The 21,332-nt window shown below is 45.5% G+C and overlaps 1 long non-coding RNA gene across 2 annotated transcripts; it reads right to left on the bottom strand.

Annotated features, from left to right (window-relative positions):
* Positions 1–7,457: 7,457 nt before the first annotated feature.
* On the bottom strand, positions 7,458–15,527 carry LOC106967883 (uncharacterized). Of its 2 annotated transcripts, XR_001429024.3 has the most exons (3): positions 15,198–15,467; positions 14,828–14,943; positions 7,458–7,850 (listed from the first exon to the last, which is right to left on the bottom strand). It is a non-coding gene; the product is annotated as an uncharacterized LOC106967883 (long non-coding RNA). The 2 variants fall into 2 exon arrangements; XR_003412367.2 differs by lacking the exon at positions 7,458–7,850 and having other exon boundaries at positions 13,508–14,943; positions 15,198–15,527.
* Positions 15,528–21,332: the final 5,805 nt, after the last annotated feature.

A 21,332-nucleotide genomic window follows, 5' to 3' on the forward strand; every position in this document is an offset into this window, starting at 1 on the left:
CTTCGACCCTGGATGCCTGGCTCCAGCGCCCTCCTTTGCACCCTCTCCTCGTCCCCAACCCAGAACTCGGGACTCCTCTTTCGGCGTTCAGCCCCCAAACTAGGCCTCTCCCGCGACACCTCGATCCCTGCGCGGGAGGCGCGTCCCTTCCATCTCTGGCAAGCTGCGTGGAGATTAGAGCACCGCTGAAAAAGAGGCGGTGGGAAGGTGGGAGGGGACGCGAAGCTGGGGAGAAGAGTTAGCTTGCGAGGGGCTGATTTGCAGCCTGCAGATCCGTGGAGGGTTTTATTTGTGTGAGAAAGGATGTGGTGTCGTCGTAGGGTTTTTCCACTGGACACCTACACACACCGTGGCGCGGGGCATGGGGTGCAGGTGGGCACTGTGCAAGCCCACCCCACCATCCTTGGCTCCCAGATCTGCTGCAAAGAGCAGAAACAAAGAGCTTCAGCCAAACCCCTCCCACGCTGCGCAAGAATTACAACTCCAGGGGTCTGTCCAGGTGGTCAGGCTTGGCTGTCCCCACAGCCAGGATGGGAGTCTGCCCCTCTGTGGCTGGAGCGCGTTGCTTCACACCTCTGCTTCAAAAACTCCTGTAAAATGGCTTTAGAACCCTGATCTATATGTGTACAGGGAATTTGAGGAAGTGTGTGTATGAAGAAGAGGAAGGGGGAGCTATCAAAAACTTGGCAAAATTGAACGTGCTTTTGAAGTCAGCTCCTTGAAAGGTAGTGGAGGTATTAAATCCATAGATATGTGCTTAAAAGTGGAAATACATACACTTATCTCAGGTAAAGGATGGTAGGATTGATGGTGAGGGTTTAACAGTGGCAGGACCATGAGGAAGCCCAAATAAAAATAAGGATAAGAATTAAATAAAAATAACTTTGCTATTTTTAGTCAGTCATATATATACAACCTAAGTTATAAACAGTGTACTTCCTATGAAAACACAGCTTCAAGCCCCTCCCCACAAGCTGTTCCTTTCAGCCAGAGAAATTCAGGAGCTTCTCCCCACCCCAACTCCACCCGGTAAGATAAATCACAAATTGATTTATGCTGCCCAGTACCACCTTCATGCTGCTCCTCTCCAGGTAGTGTCCTGATGGAGGTCGATGCTTCTATGGACACGTGCTAAGCGGAGCTGCTCCAGTATGGGGTTACTGCTAACAGCTGGGTGGGGGGGGGGGGAGGGGGGGGCGTTCATGCCTTTTGCATAAGGTGGAGAAATTTCTGGAAGGCTGGGTGTGACATGTTGTCATCTCCGCAGCCAAAGGAGAAGCCAATGCTTGGAGAGCTGGTTTCCAGGTTGAAACTTGACAAGGCCTGAGGTAAGCCCTGGGAGAGCAGAACCAATACCCTCTGCCATTTCTCCCCGGAAGCAATTCCTAGCAAGACCTGGGATGAAAGACTGACTCACCACTTTTACATACCAACAGTGCCACGTTACATGTTTGTGATTATTGCTTGTGAGGTTTTCTTTACTCAGAAAGCTACCCCCGACCCCTGCAACACACACACACACACACACACACACACACACACACACACCCTTAAAGTGTCAAAATGGCCTCATTTTGAAGAGGTTGGGAAGTAAGGCCTCTGCCAGCAGATGTCTGGCCTCCTGCAAATTTCCTACATTGGAGAACCTTCAGGTAACTAACTACCTGATGCCTGCTCTTGAGGAAACTTTGTATTATGCCATTTTAACTAACTTTACCTCTTGTCAGTAAGTTGGAATGGAAAGCAAGCCTTGGGTTAGAACCCCAAATCTACACTTTCTGTTTCCCCACTGGAGCCACAGTGGTGCATTCATTCACATGAAAATATGGGAGGCAGGGGCTAAACTTCGGCATAACAACTATGGCATTTCTCGATCGTAATACTTTTTGTAACGCCTTGCAGTTTTTCAAAGCATTTTCATGATCTCGGCTTTCGGAAGAATGTAAGAAGATTACCACAGTACTACATACAGTCCCTAGCTTACAGTGTGCAAACGGAGACTGGAATAAATTACGGCACTTGCCAAAGATCACACAGCTACTCTGCTACTTTGCTCTGGATCAGCTCTGTAAAGACACAGGGTATTTGAACATGCTTCCCAATATCCTGTGAGATAGGATATCTTCCTTCTGTCCCTACTGCCTTCGAATAAATAAACAGAAACACCAGTGAATGAAGTTAACATAGAGCCCCAGAACCTTAGAGCTAAGAGACCTTCCAAATCACCGAGTCCAGTCTCCTCATTTTACAGGTGAGAAGACACCTAAGAGATTAAATGGCATGTCCAAGGTCACCAGGCTATTGAATGGTGTAGATGGAATCTGAACGCAGGCCTGCAGACCACTGGGCCAATGTTTTTTCCACTACCACTCTATGTCTTGCGCTGCCTCTGCCGAGAAGTCAGCAGCAGAAGTGAAACACAGGACCTGGAGTCTCCAAACCACATCAGCCCACAACTGACATTCACTGAGCTTCTATTATGTGCAGCCCAGTGAACTAAACATCCTTCTGCACTCCCTCCGTCTTCCACCTTTGTCCCCGGGAACTCACGGGTCCCAGTGCAATTCTGCTTCAATAGAAATCCAAGTGTGATCAGCCCTGCCTTGCTTTCCAACATCACATACATCCAGTTTCCCAGCTCTTTCTCTCTCATGCCTAAAATAAAAATTCCTTTATATATTGTTAGAGTTCCCTCTGGCACCACTGTGCCAGGTATGCAGGCCACGTAGCTAATTAGTCATTAAGTTAAAAAGTCTCCATCTAAATTCATTTAGCAATCTGGTTCCATGCTTTATCCTCCCCCTGCCTTGCCAAAAGACAGTATTGTATGTAATCTGCCTAGCAGTGGTGCCTCTGGTTAGCCGTAAGGGACTTCATGAAGCAGCTAAGTACACTCAGATGCACATTTGTGCCTCGCAATGACTTTAAGACATAGGCACTGTTCCATTTGTCAGTTGAAGGAAGAGAGGCTCTGAGAGATTAAGCGGGCCATGGCCACACAGCTCGCAAATGGCTGAACCAGAATTTGACTCTGGGTCTTGTTGGTTCTAAAGCCTATGTTTTCCCCACAATCCCACATTCATCCTGGCCCTTGTGGCTTCATTGATTTGTTTTAACAGAGAAACTACAAACTGAATATTACAATGTTAGTTCCAATGGCAAAGACCAGGACTACTGGAGTCCATCCAGTGAGGTAGGGCTGGTGGAATAAAAACATTTCCCACCCACCCTGGGAATCTGGGAGCTTCTTAAAGATATGTCAAAGGCGTGGGGTTAAAAAAAAAAAAGTGAGTAGGAGAAGGGGAGTTTCTAGCCAATTTTTTCAGTGAAACTCGTTTGAGTACATAAGAAATCTGAAAGGCAAGAATGTGTGTGGGTTGATGTAAGGATGAAACGAGATAGAGTTATGAAAACACTTGGTAAGCTGGAAAGCACTGAGCAGATACAGGGCTTGTTTTTAAGGTGCTTGGGGGGAAATATGGGGTTCAGCAGAGTTGATTGCATCTGCTTTGGTTTTTCACTCAGTTCAACCACGGACTGCCCCATTTTCCCCTGGAGTCCCTTGACTGAAGCTTCCAGCTCCGGGTGGGACAGACAATGGAGGCAAGCAGTGAAGCTCTGGCCGGTGGGTGCTGTGGTGGCCCCAGTGTCCCCACGTCACCCCTCACCCCCCCAAGAGTTCCTCCAGTCTTCGGTGCTCCGCAGCACATGTCCAGCTGTGTTCTGGACGCATTACGAGTGAGCAAGGCCTGTGTGTGGGCATGCTTCCCACCTCAGCCGTCAGGGAATCAGTCCATGCACAAAAAACCCAAGCCCACCAGACCAAATCCTCTAGCCTTTGACTCACTTTGCTGTCCGTTCTCAGGCACATTGCATGACTGCTCTCTTAGGAGTCCCAGACTCCTAAAGCAATAAAGCAGGCAACAGGAATCTTTTTAGCTCTCAGGACACTAATAAGGCAAAGAGAAATTGCTCTATAAATGCTCAGGGGAAAGGGCTTTGCATGCTATCATCGGGGCTCTGAGGCCCGACATAAAGCATGTGGGTACTCTTGCACTGTGCTATCTTGGGGGGGGGGGGCTCCTTCTTTCCACCCAGAATCCCTTCACCCCACCTCCCACCCCCCAAAAGAAGGCTGGGATCTGCCAGCCCACAAGCTTTTGCCTTCCCACATATCAAAGAGATTCGGCCCTGGCATTTTCTTTATTTCTATCAAGGGGCCTTTGAACCAAGGGGATTTTTAGAGAAAGAAAACTCTATGGAATCTTTAGGGTCCAGGCTCTTGAAAGAAAACACTAAAACTGGAGCCAGTTCAAGGCACTCGTGTCCAATTAAGGAAATGCTCACATTCCGATCCTAGCTCTGGCTCTAGCGTGCTTTCTCTCTTTCCACATCTACACAGGAATGCACTTTAACAGCCAGAAAAGAGGTACCTCTCACCAGGACATATATCATATAGCACAGGGATCCTTGGGGTGGGCTCCAGCAGGCTGCTACCTTCCCTGAATTAGACAAAGAGCACAGACCATGGAACCATCCAAACTCCCTTCACACCCCCCTGTCTGCCCCTCCCCCAGCTCCCCCTATGTCACCCACAACTCTGGACCAGAGAAACTCTGGCATACCTGTGGGTTAGGAAAACACAATAGTTTCTCGTGAAGGACAGGACTTTCGGTTTTCTTTTCAAGTAGACAGGATGTCACCCTGCTTCCTCCAGGGGCAGCGGCATCCCTCCTGGCTTCACACCCGTGGCCCCTCTGTGGAGGAGCAGTGAATTATGCACCAGCGAAGAGCTCCTTCAGACCTCCTGTGCCAACTGTAACCCGAGCTCACACCAGCTCGCTGGAGCCCTAGGTGTGTTTCACACCCACAGAGTGCCCAGCCTCGGGATCAGATAGCTGGGTCCATGTTACACTTTCCTGCCCTTTTTCAGCAGCAATTCAACCAGGCCTTAGGCACCTACCGTGTGCCAGCTGCTGGTGGCTCCAAGGAATCACTTAGGGGAACTTGGGCTCTCCTAAATCCATCACCCCTCAAAGCCACCCAAATAAACACGCTCTACGTGATAACTGTGTATCTGCCAGGCCGACACAGCTTTAAGACAAATTCCTTAAATTACTTTACTTATACCTTACACAATCATAAGGCTGAGGAAAACGGCACACATGCATGTAAGTTTTGCATATGAGTTTGCATATAAGCCCCCTCACCTCTGCCTATCCTACCAGATGTGTTCCCCTTGAGCTCCTTATATAATATAAAGAAATCGAGGGCTGCCTCTGGTGCTTGGCATGGGGTCCATCACTGGGGAGACTAGGAGGACCAGATGTCAGCCCCCTCTGAGGCCATAAGATAACCACTGCAGTAGAGACAAGTGACCATGGTGGGGGCTGTGATTCCTTTCCTCTTGGGAAGAGGGGTGCTGACCACCAGAATATGAGCTCTATAAGGGTAAGGACTGAGTCTGTTTCATTAACTGCTCGACGTCATCACCTAGAAGAGTGCCTTGCATGTAGTAGGTACTCAAGACATGTTTGTTGAATGAATGAATGAATGAATGAATGGTATCAGGAAAAGCTAAAGAGAAAGGATGCCATTGAGCCAGCCTCAAAGGATGGGTAGAAGCCAGAGAAGGGCAATCCTATCTACAAGAACAGCAAAAATAAAGGCCCGGGGGTGAAAAAGTGCCAGGGGTGTGCTGGGAGCTAGGAGTGAGCAGAAGAATCTTTATCTTGGGAGGGAGCACTGGAGCCCCCCACCACTCCAAATGTGCACGCTGAATGGAAAACCTATTGGCTAGTAAAGGTCCTTGCACTCTGCAGAATGGACTGTGCACAGAATTTCTAGCAGGAAAATGTCCCTCACCTCTACACTGAGTTAATATCGGCATTTCTTTTCCAGTTAGGTGGTGGCCCAGGCAGAAGTGTTAAGTAGGTCAAATTGAGTTTATGTGAACCGTGTCTTCTGAGACTTCCCCTTTCCACTCCCTCTCATTTCACACCTCTCTCTGACCCGCCCTGGGCGCCCACTGATCTCCAGACACCCGTGCTCCCTTCATAACAGCCTCGCAAGCTCCAAAAACGTGCTTTCCTTTCCTACTCGAGTATCTGTCTTTCCAATCCCTAATCCAGGCAGCTGCGAGGTAAGCACACTTGACCTGACACATAAATTCACACTATGGTGAGAGAGAGACACCTACAATGCTTCCAGGGCCTCCGTGGAACAATGACATTTCCGGCAGGGTAAATGGGTGAGAGGAGGGAGTTCCGTGGTCACAGAGACTGGTGATGATTGATGGCAGAAGTCTGCGGGGAAACCATGCCAGGGTAAGACAGAGCAAGAAGCGAACAACTCAAAGGGTGGGGGTGGGTGCAGCCAGGGGGCTTTCCTTCTGGAGGGATCTGACTGGAATCCTTGCCCCCAGCTGTCATCTGGCAACAGCACTCCAGTGGATTAAACCCAGTGATCAATGCGAGGGGGGAAATGGTCTCCCTCTCCCTTTTTGCCAAGAAGGTACAGAGCTTCGGACTGACGGGGACTCCTCTGAGTGGGCCCCAGGCACCCAGTGCACCTGCCCAGGCCCAAACCAGGCCAGGCAGCCCAGGTGTGCACCAGCGGAGCAGTCCTGCAGCAGCCTGAGCAAAGCCGACGACAAGCTTTGACAGTGAGAAAGGCCATATGCCTTTTCACATGCTTAATGAGGCCCTCGGGGCAGCAGAGGCTCCCACACAGGGCTTCGTAGCCTCGTGAGCATGTGGACTGGTACAGTATGGGTTCAGGCAGGAGCCGCGTCAGCTACTGGGGACGGTGGGGCAGCTGGGCACCCTCCACCCCCACTTCTGAAGCCTGCACCACTGCAGCAACCCAGCCTTGCACTCCCCACCTGCCCTACCTCATTCCTTTTCATCCTGGCCTTCTCTTGGGAAACAAATGAGAAAGATGCAAGGAGATTCTCCCAAGACTGTTTTCTAGCTAGATGCGTGCTTAAATGCCCCGGATGTTACTATTGAAAACAGCTAAAGAGGGCATTATGTGTGCTTGAGTCTCTCTGGAGTTTGGGGGGGGGGGCATTCCTCACTCGCAGCCACCTGCTCTTTTGAATTGCAGAGTGCTTGGAGAGGCACCAGTGAGAGCCTTGACTCACCTTGCTTCCAGTTTCCCCCTAGAGGGTCCCCTACACAGGGGTCATTCTCGTTTCATTGCTTTCATCTGCAGGACCCCAACCTTCCACAATGCTTAATAATTCCTCAATTTAAAAAGAAGAAACTATACGGATGTAAATTAAAAACATAAAATTTTTAAAAATTAAAAAAAATAGATACCAACGTCCCTGGCAGAGGGGGAGAATGCTCTCCCTCTATACCTCAGAGTATGTTTTCAAATTTACAAAAAGCTCATCTTAATGATAGAAATAGGTCCTACAACATCAGAGTTAATGTGGTATAATGTGTATGTATTTTGTTTTATTTAAGTGTTCTCTATAGCAAGCAGATTAATAGTGACTTGCATTTTATTTCGCACATATTTCTTATTCATGGCTTTGATTTCCAGTTGTATATTGGGTAACATTTCCAAACAACGTTTTCTAACAACAATAAAATGTTTTTCACTAGTAAAAAAAAAAATAACAAGAAGAAACTACAAAGACTCATAATCACTACAAATTATGATGTTGTCTGGCATTCTCAACAAGAGAATGAACAGGCCTCATCACTTGGCCTCAGTCTACTCTCCGTAAAATGGGCCTGACGTTTCCTGCCCTCCGCTCACTGCGCAGTAAGGACGTACTAGTGGCGAGTTCTCGGCTTCCTCAGCAGAAAGGTGCGATATTAAATCATCCTCCATTGGATCTGCTCGAAGAGGAAGAGTATAGAGAAGGGAAAGTGAAACTCACATTAATTACTTCATTGTATTGCTTGTTAACAGGAAAACAAGGGCAGCAGCCCTCTCTGGGTTTCTGGGAAAGCCAGTTCTCTTAGAAGAGAAGGACGCTAAGTCTAATGGTTGATATCCCATCTCTCCCTCTTTCCAGGACTTTCTTGGAACATTTGCCCTGGCTCTCGTACTTGCCGTCACCCTGGCTAGAAGCATCCTGGCTCGTGAGCCACTGTGGCAGTCCAGGGAGGTTATACTAGCCCTCACCGGCAGGTATACGGTCTCCCACACGCACAGCCTGCCGGTCTACACACGACGATGTGGCCATTTTAAAGCCATTTGTATTACAGAGTATTTCTCAATACCCTGGTATCCAGTGCCAACGAATCACCCGGCTCTCCTTTTGTCGTCGGGGCTCCACACGTCCACGCAAGCACACGCACTTATGTGCCAGCGACACCTCAGAAGCTGACAAGTGCCGTCTTCTGGGTCCGAGGTAGGGAAATCACACTGACCTGAATCCAGATAGAAACAGAGACGTCTCATCCACCTCACATTGTTTTACCACCTTTGTTTGTGTGTGGGTATTTGTGACAAACAGCAACAAACACTTCCCAGTGACTTCGGGGGAAACAGGTGTGAGGGACTGGTGTGATTTCAACACACCCAACACTCTCTTCCTCCTACAGAGCCACGCTGGGGAGCAGGGGAGGCCTCTCAGTGATAGGAGCCCACAAGGGGCGGGGTGCTAGCCATCGGACAGAAAGGAGGGGTGAGCTCGAGAGGGGGTTCTGCAGGAGGCTACTGCAATGGCCCCAGGGGGAGCTGGCGCTCGCGGGAGGGGCAGGTGATGGCAGAGGCAATGCAAAGGTGGAGGTTTCAGTACTTGTTTGGATGCGGGAGCAGAAGAGAAAGAGAATTGGAGAAGACGGGTTTCTTGAGCCTGAGCCATTGCAAAGCTGGCAGCACCTGCTGAAAAAGCAGAAGTGCAGAAGGGGCTGGTCTGGGGAGAAGGGGGTCCGGCCTTTCAGGTGGGTGGGGTTCCCAGGAGATGACCACCCCTGAGCTGTAGCAATGGCTACATGCTAACACACATTCCACACCAGTTCTCTCTTTCACTCTTGGGTCCATGGAAGCCCAAGCTTCTGTTCTGAAGGCCTGGTGCCTGGCCAGTCTGGGCGCTGTGGGTGCTTGGATGCTGTTGTGGATGGGTTCTTCAGGGGCAGATGTGGAGACAGGGTTTGGGACCAACACCCAGGAGAGGCAGGGGAAGAAGCAGGCTTCCAGAAGGAAGTCTAACGGAAATGCAGACTCCACAAATCTCGGCCAATCCTATGGGGAGCTTTGGAGCAAATCTTACCTGTCAGAATGCCCAGCATTGAGACAAAATTCCAGTGCCTTCTTTCCTCTGCCTTGTTGGGTCCACAGTGTGGGCTGTCCCGGGGAAGGGCATGACCTTGAGAGAGATGGCTGTCTCTGGCTGGTGCCAACCTTAAAGAGCTGACAGCTGGAGGCCGTCTGCTGACCCAACTCACCACAGCTGGGCCCTGGGCCCTCCTCTGGCTGGGGATCCAGGTGGCACATTTCTATTTCTACCACAGATCCCAAAGCTTGCAACTCCACTTATGGCCTCACTTCAGTTTGCCATGCATGCATCGCAGAGGCCTGCGGGCTCAGGGAGTCCTCAGGGAGGGCACAGACGAAATGCTAGTTCATCTCCATTTGCGGGTGACAGAACTAAGGCCCAGAGAGAGGAGTTGCCTTGCCTCAGCTGTGACAGTCAGTGAGTGGTGAGCTCAGGACCAGCACTTGGTCTGGGCCTCTGGCTCCTTGGCCTGTGCTCGTTCTCAGAAAGGAGACTGCTCTGCGCCCAGCAGATCATGGTGGGGACACCACTGCTCCCAGCCTGGGGATGGGGCTGTGGTGCCCCTCAACTTGCCCACCACCATCTGCAGGTTTGCTGGGACATCGAGGGGCTCACTCCCCAGAGCATGGAGTGAAGGCGACACCAGACCTGGTGAAAAGACTGACTTTAGATTTCCAGAGGGGAAGGGCCCAGGGGGCCTCAGAAGTCAGCTCTTCAGGTTCTTATTGTGGAAGTAAGCCAGCTCAGCAAGGGCAATTCTGGATTCTTCCATAATTGTTCTTTGTGGACCACGCACTGTCGTGTCCATGAGCCTGCACTGGGGTGTTCTAGGAAACATCCCCACAAAGCAACACAGAGCTGGCGTCGAGGCCACACTTCATGACGTTCCACTGTGTCTTCCGATTCTCCCCCTGGGGACCCTCAGCGCCAGGAATGGATGCACCTCTCTGAAGGTCCTGCTGCTGTTTTGCACATCGTCGGTGCCGTGGGTGCTTTTCTTTGCACTTTCACTCTATAGGTTAGGGAGTTGGAGCCTGATGTGAGGAAGCCTTAGTCCAAGGACACAGGACCTCACGGTATTTGAGGAGGTATTAACCACATCAGGCTTTTTCCCTTTTACCTCTATTTCCCCCCATAATCTCTCTTATTTTGTTTTCAACTTTGTTCTATTTTACGTGGTGTCTGTAAACTCCCTCAAATGCTCTCTAGAATGATGTAATACGTAAACAACCATAGTATATCTGACTTCTTTGGAGGCCTCCAATGCGTTTTCTGAGTGTTTTCTTCTGTGTAACAACTCCCCAGGATGGAGTGGTGATCGGTCTCCGGGAGGGCCTGAACTTGGCCTTCCCTACCCTACAGTGCAAATCATGGTCACATCTCCAAACTGCCGTGGGTGAGGTTCAAATGCTAGTGGCGTCCTGGGGAAGTCTGACCTGTTGAGTGGCCACCAAAAATCAGGTCTTCCGACTGTCTGCAGGGGAGTCTCTCATTGTCCCCGTTTTGCTATGCATAGTGCCTGGCCAGGACCGGCCAGGAGGGCTGCCTTGCTCCTTAAGATCTGGACAGGATGCAAGTTCATACCTGGAGGCTGTCTGGCTTTTGTAAGCGCACATCACAGTGCTTCGAGATATTTAATGTCTCCAGGTCAGTTAGTCCAATTATAATTGCCATCACTTTGGTGTTCCCACAGGCTGGGGCAGCTTTTTTTTTTTCCTCTCGCAACCCTGACTGGTCCTAAGAGGCAAAGAGGCATTCTTTCCAAGCTGACACATCAAAGCATCTGCTCCAGGTATTAAGAGTCTCAAACGGCATGTCGTAGGGGTGAACACATGAGCACCAGAGGGATTTAAAACAAGGCTTGTCCACCCTTCTGACTTGCTGTCTCTACGGAGGCCAGGACTTGCTAGGCCAGATATTAATTCTAGGGTTCCTGCACTCCTGTGCTTGGCTCTCACAATTCTGGACAAAAGGAATTACTCATTCTCGGGTATCAAGAGGGCAAATCACCACGGGCAGAATCACCCAGCCCGACTACAGGGTGTTTATTATCCTTTGTCTTCGGGTTATTTCAGATCACTGGGAAGGGAGGGAAGGTAATGAAATCTCTTGGAAATGACACGTATATAGCACGAATTAACCTCTCTTAGCCTCTATTTCCTCACCTGTCAAGGAGGGGTGGGGATAATAACACCTCCCTCACGGAGCTGGCACGAAGAGGACAAGAGCTAGAGGCCAGAAACCACCTGGTCCAGCACCTGTCACAGAGTCAAGATGGAGCTCCTTAAATAGTAACTATTTCGACTGTGTAAAATGCACACAGTCATCTGCACCCTAAGACTTTGTTAGCTCTCAGTGTGGTCTGTAGACTGGCCCGGCAGCTTGTTAGAAATGTGATTCCTCAGCCCTGCCCCAACCTGCTGAATCAGAAGCTGCAACTTAACGAGATCCCCAGGTGACCATATGCACATTACAGTCTGAGAATCATCGAGTTAAGGAACGTCAATTTTACCGTTGAATCCGGTGGATTGGATGGCATTTCTCTTGGCAACCAACAAAGTCGGTAATGAGCCCGTCAATCAAATGCAGGCAATATTTACCTAACATAGCCCGCTCCTGGGGCCAGTCCGACTCTGCGGTGGCTCTGGCCAGCCTGCTGTTCACCATGCTCACCTGCCTTCTGCGGTCACCTGCGAGGTGGCCAAGGCTCCGGGGAGATGAGAGCTCCTCATATACTGGGCAAGCACAGATAAGGTTTCTCACAGCCCCACCTGAGTGCCTGTGCCAAGGTAAACTTGCTCTCCAGAATTGCTCCCTGACTGGAAAATGTGTCAGTCTATTTATTTCTCACTCCCACTGGAAAAAAGGTTGGGGGGGGGGTGCAGGGAGTGGTTGGCCATGATATCATTCTTTCCACGGAACTTCTCAAAGGCATTGCATTTCACGGTGACTTTCAGGCCACTTGTGTTTTGCTGCATAGTATGGAACAGAACTGGCCGGGAGCCTGAGTTTCTCTTCCTTCTCCACGGCACTGTGCCCCCTCCTCCCTACCTCTTTCCGGGGTTTTCACTCCCTGTGGGTTTTGCAGGCAGCTCTCGAAAGGAACCTGAAAGCCAAGACGTGGGTGAGAAAATTTTCCTAGCATATCTTGCCGAGGTGACCTGTATCTGAGGACACAGTGGCTGGTTGGTGGGGATGCAGGACAGGTGTTGGCTCCAAGGGGCAGGAAAGGGGACTGCCTGGGGGCAAGGCTACTCCCTTCAGACACATCAGAGAGTTGGGAATCAAGAGCAAAACAATTTTTCCAAAAGCCACACAAAGAGTCAGCACCAGTTGGGGGCCACTGCATTCATCACCATTCTTGTTTTCTGGAGAAGAGCTAAGATTTTCCAACTGGGTTTCTGGTTCCTACTAGCTGCTGAGAGACGCTGCAGGCTAGCACACAGCACTGGAGGGAACCTGGACTTGGGCTGGGAGGGCGAGCGTATCACTCGTCCCCTTTATCAACATCTCCTGTAGGTTCACATTGCTTCCAGCCAGAGTGTGAGGCACTTATTAAGACAATAAGAGAGGGGCCTTGCACAGACCTGTAAAGATAGTGAGCTATGGCCTGAGAACTATGATTAATCCAGCCTAATTTAAGAACTATAAAATTTTTATTCGTAATTTTTCAACATGTAGATAAAATCAGAGACCAATACAGTGAACCCCTGTGGATAAACTTCCCAGCTGTATCAGAACAGATATGGTTATGCTGTCCTAACAAACATCCCCAAATCTCAGTAGCTGAGAGCAATAAAGGTTCATTTCTTACTCATCCACCTGTCCTCCATGGGTTGTCTGAGGATATCATGTCTGCTCAAGGACTGGGGAAGAGAGAAGCTTTGACTCCGTGCTGCTATGTTGGCCAAAACTTTCATGCACTGGCCCCTGAGGCCAGAAACATAAGTCACATCCACTCCAGCTGATTGGCCAAAGTCAGTCTCCAGGCCACGCCTAACCTCAGAGGGGACGGGACATGTAATCCTACCATTGCAAGGAAGGCAGAGAGCCGGAGATATTCGGTGGGCAGAGCTAATGATGGCCACATCAGCTTTAGCCAATATCAGCATATTGCCTTATTTGCTTCCTGTCTTTCTACTTCAAAGACAGCAAATATTAGAGATACAATGGAGTTCCCCTCTGGACTCGTCCCCAGCCCGTCTCCTCCCTCATTTCCCAGAGCTAAGCACTGTTTTATTTTTTAAGTTTACTTATTTATTTTGAGAGAGAGCGAGAGAGAGCTTGTGAGAGCGGGGGAGGGACAGAGAGGGAGAGAGACAATTCCGACACGGGGCTCCATCTCAAGGCCATACAATCATGACCTGAGCTGAAATTGAGAGTAAGATGCTCAACTGACTGAGCCACCCAGGTGCCCCTAAGCACTGTTTTGAATTCAGTGTTAATCATCCTCATGTGTGTTTTTACGTTTTTTACTATTTTTATTGCATTTTTATGTATCCAAAAACATTATAAAGTATTATTATTCCCTGCCAGCTTTTAAACTATGTATGTGTATATATACAATATCATAATCTTCTGCAGTGTTCATTTCTCCCTTAAAAATGTGAGATTCGCATTCCAATTGTGAGATTTTTATCTATGCTGACACATGCTAGACTGTATTGCATTGTATAACTGTAATATGATTTACTTATCCATTCTCTTATTGATCTCCATGCTATAGCAAGCATCTTAATACATGTCTCTTCGTGCTCACATACAGGACTAGATGCCCAGGAGAAGAATTTCTGGACATGACCACCTACAACTTTCCAAAGTACTTGTACCAACTTACAATCCCACTAGCAGGGAATGAGTTTCCATGATTTAACAGCTCTGCCAACACTTGGCGTTGGCCGACATAAATTTTTGCTGATCTCGTAGGTGTAAATGGTATTTTATCAATGTTTTGATTTGTATTTCTTTGCTTTATAGTGGAAGCAAGAATCTTTTTGTATTTCTATTGACCTTCTGGGGTTCCTCTTCTACAAATCAATAGTTTATATTCTTTTCCCATTTCTCTCCAATGCTATATATCTTTTTCCAATTAATTTGAGAGGTTTCTTTATACATTACACTCACTGCAAGTACCTTCTCCCAAGCTATGGCTTGTTTTTCACTTTGTTATAGTGGCCTTTTCTTATGCAGAAGTTAATTTTAATGTAGTCAAAATTATCAAATTTTCACGTTTTCTATTTTTTTTTAAAGAGAAATTGCTCCTTATTCTTAAGGTCATAAAGAATTTTTCTACATTTTCATCTTATGCTTTAAAATTTTTCCTTTTGTTTTTAGTTCTTTATATAGGGTTGATTTAAGGGAGAAATCTAATTTTGTATTTTCCATATGGACAAAAGTTGTTCCTAGGATTAATTTATTAAATAGACCACCCTTTCCACATGGATTTGTAACACCATCTGTAACTGATATTGTTTCCAAACATGGGTGGGCCAGTGGCTAGGCTTTCTGTTCTGTTCCATTGGTTTATCCTTTTGCCCAAACTCTGTTGTCCTCATTACGAAATATTTTGATAATAAATCTTGATACCTGGTAGGGCAAGTTGTTCCACGCTCTACTTTTTCAGAATTGCTTCTCAGTTATTCTTGGAACTTTTGCTCTTCCAGATCCATTTTGAGAAATCAATTTCTTCCAAATCAGATTGTCTAGTTCCAAACAAAACAACACAAAACACCTGTTAGACTTCAAATAAAATTCTACTGGTGAATATGACACCTTTATGATTTTGAGTGTTCCTATTCATCTTCCTTTGTATGGTACCCACTTACGATTTCACAGCCCTTGATAAGACCCTCCTTTCCTCCTCCACTCCCCCCTCCAACCCTTCTGAGTTTGACTCAAACATCGCTTACTTCCTGTTTCTTAGTATAGCTTCAGTATCTTTATTTCTAGTACTCACCTCTTTCAAAGGTTTCCTAATTCTTTTTTCAGTGTGTAATAGGTAAACCCCAGACATGCATTATAATGATAAGGGGATAAAGGAGAGGGTTCTCATAGTATCCTGGGAGGAGATATGACAGCATAATTACATATGAGGGGGTACACAATAATCTTTTCTGAGCTTTATGAGGTAGCATGGGTAGTAGTTAAGAGGCCAGACTGCTAAGTTTGAATCCGAGCTCTATCATTTACTGACTCTGATCTTGGGCAAATAACTTAGTATCTCTATGCCTTAGTTCTCCCTTCTGTAATGTAGGAGTAAAAATATTAATTATCTCATAATATTATTATGAGAAATAAACAAGTTAACATATTTAAAGTACTTGGGATAGTGCCTGGTATATTGTGTTTTATCTATTATTGTCATTACTAAGATAGGATTTCCAAAGCACATCGGGAATATGGCTAGTTTGAATTTTCAAATTAGACAATGTCAGAGTAACTCACTAATCTTAACACTGAACAAAGAAGTTGCTCTTAGTAAGCAGAAGGGCACCATCCACATAATTGAAGGTTTAATCATTAGTGATCCACAGTGGCTGCTAGTTTAGTGTTAACTATGTTGTAAATTTCACAGAATCAATGAGTTCAGAGTTGGGTGGTACCCAAGATAATCCAATCCAATGTCCCACCCATGCTTAAAGCCTCTTAAAATAAAGCTATACAAAAGGAAGACTGTTATTAAAGAAGATCAGAAAGGCACGAATATTGAAAGGACATCAAACTTATTTTAAAAATAAAAAGGAGATGGTAGGAAATCACATGACTCAATAAAATTTCGAAGGTTGCTGGGAGTGGCCATTAAGAGAAGCCAAAAGAGAGGGTGTTTCTAAGAGCTGGTAGCCTAGGTCCAGGAAAGAGAGTCTTATCCAGAAAAATATCTGTATGTTGGAAACCAAGGGAGTATTTGTCCAGATTCTACATTACTACGTATGTGGGCTATTTGAGGGGTTTGGAATATGTCCTTCTCCCTCATGACCACCAGGCTGCCAGGGGACCTGACATTTCCACCACTGGTGCTCTCTTTGATTAGGACTTTGGCTGTCTATATAAGTAACCCATGAGGAGTAAACTTAGATCATCTAGGAGACCCTTAGATTGAATTCCTCAGCACAGGCCTAGATGTGAGCAGGGTCATAAGATGTAGATATAGTGAAGGAAGTTCTGCTGGGCAGAGGGGAAGGGATGTGGAGTCCTCTTACAAGCAATGGATGCCAGACTGGAAACTCAATGAGACCAGAGGAGGGGAGCAGGAGGGGTGGGTGATGGGGTGGAGAAATACAGCAGAACTTTGGGGCTAAGCATGTAGGAGGGGAGAGTGATGGGCCTGGAGTTTCTGCTCCATCTGGATGGAAGCTGGCTCTTACTCCCAGAAGTTTCTTCCCAATGATGTGGAAAGCCACAGACCTGTAGGGAGTCTTGACCCCCTCCAAGGAAGCAGGATTAAATCCAGGACTCCATATTACCATGGAGATTCTCCCTTCAGAACTCAGACCTGAGGGCTAGAAGCTCTTATGTGCATTGTGATATGTCCCTGATGATAGCAGCACCTGGTTACATGCAGCTCTTCACACTTACAAAGCACTTAAACATCTCTTTTGCTGCTCTTTATACCCTTACAAGCTGGATGAGGCAGTGTCATTATCCTCACATTATAGAAAAGGAAACTAAGGGTCAAAAAGCAGGACAACTTGCCATAGGTCCTACAGCTGGACAGGAAAAAGTCAGATCAGCTTCACTTCAGGATCCCCACTACTGTCAGAGTACAGCTTGAGGCCAGAATTGGTTGAGATATGGCAGTCATTGTCTCAGAGCATGGCTGAGCTAGGCTGGCTGGCCCAGGTGGTTATTCACACAGGGAGGGATCTGCTAAAGCGGCTGCCACCCTGATAGAGGTTATGGGTGCATGAAGCTTGGTTGCTGCCCTGACACCATAGTACCTCCTGCTCCAGCCCTATGTACTCTCATACTCCTCCATTCTCTTAACTTCATTCATTCATTCATTCATTCATTCATTCATTTAACACACAGTGGGCATTGATGCACTAGGAATACAGATGGAAAATTAGACCCTATCATTGCCTTTCAGAGTGTGATGGAGCAAGGCAGTACCTAAACAGACAAGGGCAACAAAATGTTGACTCTCTTTTCAGAGAGGAAGGATCGTGTAGTGATTAGGATCATAGACTTTGGAGACAGATGGGAAAATAAACTATGGAGAGAGGATATATTTAAAGGTATCATAACCAAGAATTTCTTAGAAATAATGAAAATGGATAACTTCAGATTGAAAGGATACAGTATTAAACAAGATAGATAAAAAAGGAATTCACACTTAGATACATTCTAGTGAAATTTAAGAACATTAATGATGGAGGGAAATTTCTCAAAACATCTATAAAGAAAAAAATAGATCAACTAAAAAGGAAAAAGAATGACACAAACCCTCAATAACAGAACTGTACACAAGACAATGAAGTAATATTTTAAAGTGTTGATGGAAAAATAATTCAAACCTAGAATTTTATATCCAGCTAAAATACCATTTAAATATAAGTAAAATAGGGGTGCCTGGGTGGCTCAGTCGGTTGAGCGTCTGGCTTCAGCTCGGGTCATGATCTCGCAGTCTGTGAGTTCGAGCCCCGCATCAGGCTCTGTGCTGATAGCTCAGAGCCTGGAGCCTGCTTCAGATTCTGTGTCCCCCTCTCTCTGCCCCTCCCCCACACATGCTCTGTCTCTCTCTGTCTCAGAAATAAATAAACATTAAAAAAATTTAAAAATATATATATATAAGTAAAATAAAAATAGTATCAGGTATATAAGACTCCAGATAGCCTGTCCCCAAACCCCTTTTTGAAACATTCTTGGAGCTAATTTTTTAGTGTAGGAAGGAAGCTAGAAAAAAAAAACTTCCAGAATAATCCTGAAGAAAAAGAAGATGAAGGGGGAGGAGAAGGAGGAGGAGGAGAGGAAGGAAGGAAGGAAAAAGAGAGAGAGGGAGGAAGGAAAGAAAACATATACCTAAGGTCAAAAATCAGAGAAATAGAACATAGCAACAATAAGACATTAAATAAGCTGGTGTTGTGAAAAAGATTATAAAATATACAAATATTTGACATGACAAATACATGACAAAACTAATGGGGGAAAGAAAGAGAAGATATAAACCTGTAATAAATACTGAAAGAAACCACAAACATAGCAGAAAGTTTTAGACTAACAATATTATGAAGACTTGTAATTAGGAGACAATAAAATTGATATAATTTTGGCAAAATGTGAAATTCCAAAATTAGAACAAGAATAAATAGCACACTGAGTTATAAGTATTCAACTAAGAATTACAATACAATCAAAGACCTCCCTCTTCCTGAAAAGCCCTAGGCTCAGATGGTTTTACAGAAAAGTTCTAGCCACCTATTAAGAAGGAGATAATCACATAAGATACATAAATTGTTCCAGAAACTAAAAACTGGTTTCTCTTTTGTTGTAAGACTGGTGTAAGCTTTATTACAAAGTCAGATAAGGATTGTAAAAACAAAAAACTATCAGGCTATTCCATATTTGAATATAGATATGAAAGTTATAAATAAAATATTAGCTAACTGTACCCCACAATGTATTTAAAGAGTTATGACCAAGCAAGGTTGATTCTAGACTATAGGAACCTGTAATATGAAGAAGAGAAACTATTAAGGTCATTTTTACCATTAAAGAAAAATGTCATGCATTTTGTGCATTTAAAGCATTTGATAAACACCTTGGAATTTTAAATCGTATATTTTCTCAACTTGATGAAGGCTAGTTATTGACTACCTACAGCAAATATAGTACATGGAGAAAGTTTAGATGAATCCCTGCCAGCACAGGTACTTTCTATCCCTCCCGTGGATGAGCAGAGTACTAGAGGCTTGGCCAAACGATACAATCAGAACAACACATAAGAGCTATAGGAAGGAGGGAGAAGTATGACCAGCTGCACGGAAAACTGAACATAGGGGCACCTGTGTGACTCAGTCAATTAAGCGTCCTGACTGTTGATTTTGGCTCAGGTCGTAATCTCACAGTTCGTGAGTTTGAGTCCCAGGTTAGGCTTGGTGTGGATGGCATGAAGCCTGCTTGAGATTCTTTCTCCCTCTCTCTCTGCCCCTCCCCTGCTCATGCACACTCTCTTTCTCTCTCACTCTCAAAATAAATAAATAAACTTAAAAAAAAAAAAAAAAAAGAACTACCATAGGATCCTGAAATCTCACTTCTGGTTATACACTTAAAATAAATGAAAATAGGATCTTGAAAAGAAATATACATTCCATGTTCACTGCAGCATTATTCACTATAGCCAAAATTAGAAACAACCTAAGTGTCCATCAACAGATAAAGATGTGGTATATATATGTAAACATGTACACACACACACAGGAATATTATTCAGCCATGAGAAAGGACATCCTGCCATTTGTGACAACATAGATGGGCCTTGAGCATATTATGCTAAGTGACATGAGTTAGAGAGAGGGCAAACACTGTGTATCACTTACATGTGAAATCTAAAAAAGGTGAACTCATGAAAATAGACTAAAATGTTTACTGGGGATGGAGGGTGGGGGAAATGGGTAAATGTTGGTCAAAGAGTATAAACTTCCAGTTACAAGATGAGTAAGTTCTAGGGGAAATAATGCACAGCATAGTGATTATAGTTAATAATACTGTATTATATACTTGAAAATTGCTAAGAGAGGAAAACTTAAACGTTTTCGCCACAAAAAAGAGATGGTAATTATGTGATGTGATGGAGCTGTTAGCTAACTCTACGGTGGTAATCATTTTACAACCCAGAAGTATAAAAATCAACATTCCTGTATACCTTAAACTTACACAATGTTATTATGTCAATTATATCTCAATACATCTGGGGGATAAAACTTGAGTGTGCATAAAAATCACCTGGAGATCTTATTAAAATGCAGATCTAATTCAGTAGAACTAGATGTACCTGATATTCTGCCCTTCTAATAGGCTCCCAGGGGATGGCAATCCTGTTGGTCTGGGGACCACATCCTGGGTAGCAATACAGTAGATCTACACTGTCCAATAGGCAACCACTAGTCCCATGAGGCTATTTAAATTTTCACTGAAATTAATTAAAACTAAAATTTAGCTCCTCCGCCACATAAGCCACATTGCAACTGCTCGATAGCCACATGTCACTAGTGGCTACCATATTGAAAAGCACAAAAATATAGAACATTTCCATTAGCATGGAATGTTCCATTGGACACCACTGCTCTGTCATTCAACTATTAGAATACGTAAAACTATTACAGAGGATCAAGATCAAGGCAAGAGTATCAATGATTTACTGTCAGCCTTACAAGGAGTTAACTTGGACCTTTAGGTGACGGTTGAGGACTGACCTAAAGTGACTGATTCTGAACATCATCGTCACTGCCTTGGATGCAGGAGTCAAAAGCATGTATATACAGTAAATAAACAAATAACACAAAATGAGCAGGGAAACGCCTCCAAGCTGAGAATTCCAGTCCAGAGTAATATAAAACAAATCAGAAGCCAGTAAGAATAAAACAAATGAAATAGGTACAAGTGGCAAGTTATATATTTTGGGATGGCAGGAGTGGGGAATGAAGAATCACTGGGAATGAAGCAGAAGAAGGACCAGAGGTTAGGGCTGAAACAATAATACCAAAAAAGAAACACTTATTAAAAGCATCACAAGCACAGTGGTGGTCAGAAATGTATCTGGCTCAAGCATCCAAATGAATGAATGAATGAATGAATGAATGAACAAATGGACTCCCCATCCCACCAACCAAATTGGAGGGAGTGCCAGTTTGGGGGCTAAGAAGGGGTGTGGAGGAGTGGAATACAATGAAATTAAACCAAACAAGAAAGGGTCTTTGCACAGCTTGATAATGGTGATAATAAGTCGAGAATGGTGTGCTTAGATTTCTATACCAGAAATTTATTTATTTTTTTAATTTTTTTAACGTTTATTTTTGGGGCAGAGAGAGACAGAGCATGAACGGGGGAGGGGCAGAGAGAGAGGGAGACACAGAATCGGAAGCAGGCTCCAGGC

The sequence above is a fragment of the Acinonyx jubatus genome, chromosome A3 (assembly GCF_027475565.1).
Source record: "Acinonyx jubatus isolate Ajub_Pintada_27869175 chromosome A3, VMU_Ajub_asm_v1.0, whole genome shotgun sequence".
NCBI classification, from domain to species: Eukaryota; Metazoa; Chordata; class Mammalia; order Carnivora; family Felidae; genus Acinonyx; species Acinonyx jubatus.